The sequence below is a fragment of the Nannospalax galili genome, unplaced genomic scaffold (assembly GCF_000622305.1).
Source record: "Nannospalax galili isolate Female #2095 unplaced genomic scaffold, S.galili_v1.0 scaffold104, whole genome shotgun sequence".
NCBI classification, from domain to species: domain Eukaryota; kingdom Metazoa; phylum Chordata; class Mammalia; order Rodentia; family Spalacidae; genus Nannospalax; species Nannospalax galili.
Genome location: NW_008353596.1, coordinates 4,540,870 through 4,544,181, shown reverse-complemented (window position 1 = coordinate 4,544,181; position 3,312 = coordinate 4,540,870). Strand labels below are relative to the sequence as shown.

The 3,312-nt window shown below is 39.5% G+C and overlaps 1 pseudogene; it reads left to right on the top strand.

Annotated features, from left to right (window-relative positions):
• Positions 1-691: 691 nt before the first annotated feature.
• LOC103748206 lies at positions 692-2,150 on the top strand (annotated as a pseudogene).
• Positions 2,151-3,312: the final 1,162 nt, after the last annotated feature.

Sequence of the window (3,312 nt, the reverse complement as noted above, 5' to 3'; positions counted from 1 at the left end):
AAATCTGAGTAAAATTCAGTCTAGTTTTATTAACATTTTCAATGTCTCATTTTTTAAATAAAAGCTTGCATAATACAAGAATTTCAAATGTATGTAACTATACTAACATACTATTCTTTTAATAAGTGTTAATGCATTCAAATTGACATAAATGATGTATTTTTGTTGCACTGTAAAAATTCTGAAAGAATCACATTTCGTAAACTTCTAATATTCTTCACTTTTTACAAACTTTAATCTCTGAAAACCTTTTCATAACAGAAAATATGATTTAAGAGTCATTCATAGGGATGAAGGATTTAGACCTGTATTTGTTTATTCTGCTGCAGCTATAAGCTATAAAATATAACACCAACATCATTTTACATTTTTATAGTTTAGAACTGCAGCATAGATCAAGTGTACTAAAATTCTGGTGAGGTGGCAGGGTTTCCTTATCTCATTCAGCTCCCAGATCCTGAATTGATTCTGTGGCTTAGAATAACTTGCTACCTTCAGTGCAGATGTAAGTGATTTAAGTCCATTTTCCCATAGACCCATCCCTTTATCTCTCTTGTGTGCTCTATATCTCTCTGCAAAATCTTAAGAATTTCTTGATCCGCCCTCAGTGGCCACAGTCTCCTCCCGGTGCCCAGCTTCTCAGATCCAACAACCTACAACTACCATAGCCAAGTGTGCCACAGACAGCACAATGACACAGCAGGCCTTTGTGACACTGGCCACAAATAATGTCTACACCAAATGTGCCCCAGTCCTGGGTTCATCTTTGAGACAGCACAGGACCACCAGGAAGCTGGTTGTACCCATCACTCTTCAGGTCTCACAGTCCATGAGAAGTTTTAGAGACAGTCTGTGATAAAGTCATCAAGGTAGATGTCTTGGACAGGGGCAAGTCTGTTCTAAGGAGGCCCTAGTTGGATGTCACACTGATGAAACTCCACTGCTGGTTACTTACATGGTGTTCCAAATGTGTGTTCACAGATGCAAATACTCTAGTCCTCAAAAATATTGATGATCATGGGGCTAGAGAGATGGCTCAGGGGTTAAGAGCACTGGCTGCTCTTGCAGAGGATCAGGGCTCTGTTCTCAGCACCCACATGGTGGCTAACAACTGTCTGTAACTCAAGTTCCAGGAGATCTGATGCTCTCTTCTGACCTCCACAGGCAATGTATGTGGTGCATTTACATATATGCAGGCAAAACACTCATACACATAAAATTTAAAAAATTGGTAATAGTTTAAAAATATTTTATTATTTTATTTTATGTATATGAGTGTTCTGCCTGCATGTATGTAAATGCAACACATGCATGCAATGCCTGCAGAGTCCAGAAGAGGGTGTTGTGTCCTCTGGAACTGGAATTATGGACACTGTTAGTGGCCATGTGGGTGCTGGAAATCAAATCTGGGTCCTCTGGTAGAACAGCAAGTGTTCTTAACCACTGATTCATCTCTCCAGCCCCCATCCCCCCACCTCAATACTGGTGATAGTTTTGAAAGAGAAGAATTATCAACAGGACCAGATCCAGGGTGGTCTGATTGCTTCAGTTCTGGAGTCTGTCAGCCCTTAACTGAAATATGTAACCAGCTGTTACAACTTGCTTCTGAACAAGGTAGTTTTGATGATGGGAAGCAGGGCTTACTGAATACATTTTTTTTTTTTTTTTTTAGCAGCCGGGCAACAACAGATATCAGGAAACATCTGCCATTTCTTTATAACCTAAGTAGCATTTTTATTTACTACTATTTTCCAGCATTTAAACTGGTTGGTGCAAGTGCCAAAGTTGTGCACTTTCTGGGACGAATCAAGCCGTGGAGTTATACTTACAATCCCCAAACCAAAGGTGTCAAATGTGAATCCCACAGTCCCACCATGACTCATCCAGAGTTTCTGACACTGGTGGGACATCTTCAGGGTTTTACCACTGCTTCACCATTTGGGTCTTGTTGAAGACACCTGTTCATATCTAATGATGGACCATGTCTCAGGAGCCGTATCACAGCTGTCCCTTGGGGAGGTCCCAGTTATACTACAACCTTTTGAGTCCTCAGAATAACAGAAGGAATGATGATGGGAATGGCCTGGCTGGTTACATGGGAGCAGATTCTTCTGATAACATCAAGAGGAAACGACGCTTACCTCCAGTAGAAGCACTGCCATTCTGTGGACACATCCACTTCTTAGGTACTTGTTTCTGATACTTAGTACATAGAACTGGTTGAAAAGCTCTATGGTTGTTAGAGGATTTCACTAAAACTTATCACATGAGGGGTTTTGGCAGGGCAATAGGTGAGAACTGGGCAAAAGTTGTGACATAGTAATTCTGTTACATGGACAGTATTCTTTTTTTTTTTAAACCCTAGACTTAATTAGCTAACATTTCAGAAACTCTTAATTCTGCCAATTGCCAACATATGTGGTAAAGGAAACCTAACAATAAGCATCGTAAGAAGGCTATATCAACTCAAAGTGTTATAGAGCTAGACTCTAAATCTATTTCCCTTCAAAACAAGATATGGTGTTGTCCCTTACTTGCTTGTTGTGCCCTTTACCAGACCTGCAGCTTAGAATTGCCCAAAGGCTGTCAGAGAAGTAATTCTGTTTTCAGAGAAAAGCAGCCTTTGTTAACACTGTGGAGTGATTCATAAGCACATCAACTGTCTTCAGTCTTCTATGCACTATTAAAGCAGCACACCCAAATGCTTTCTGTTCAGTTCCATCTGCTTGAAAATCGCACTGTGTCCTCTGATGGTTACCTGCAGTGACACCCTGTATAAAAAATACTTATTGGGGCTGGAAAGATGGTTAAGTGGTTAAGAACATTGACTGTTCTTGCAGAAGACCTGGGTTCGAATCCCAGCACCCACATGGCAGCTAACACCTGTCCGTAACTCAAGTTCCAGGGGATCCGACAGCCTCTTCTGTCCTCCACAGGCATTGCACGACACAGGTGCATTTACCTACATGCAGGCAATACATGAATACACATAAAATAAAAATAACAAATAAAATAAAAAAATACTTATTGACAGATCTTGGTTTTTTAATTAAGTACTCCTCTACCTACACTTGGGAAAAAAACCCTATTAGTAAGCTTTCAAAATTTGTTCAATTTGTCATAGTTTCAAAAAAAAAATACTTCACAGAAGTTATACTTTAAAAACTGTTAAGAGGTTTTATTTTATTTATTCTTATTTTTATGTGTATGATGTTTTGCCTGCATGTATGTAAGTATACCCATGTCATGCAATGCCCATGGAAGCCAGAATATATCCTGGAACTAGAATTATGGATTGTTGTTAGTTATCAT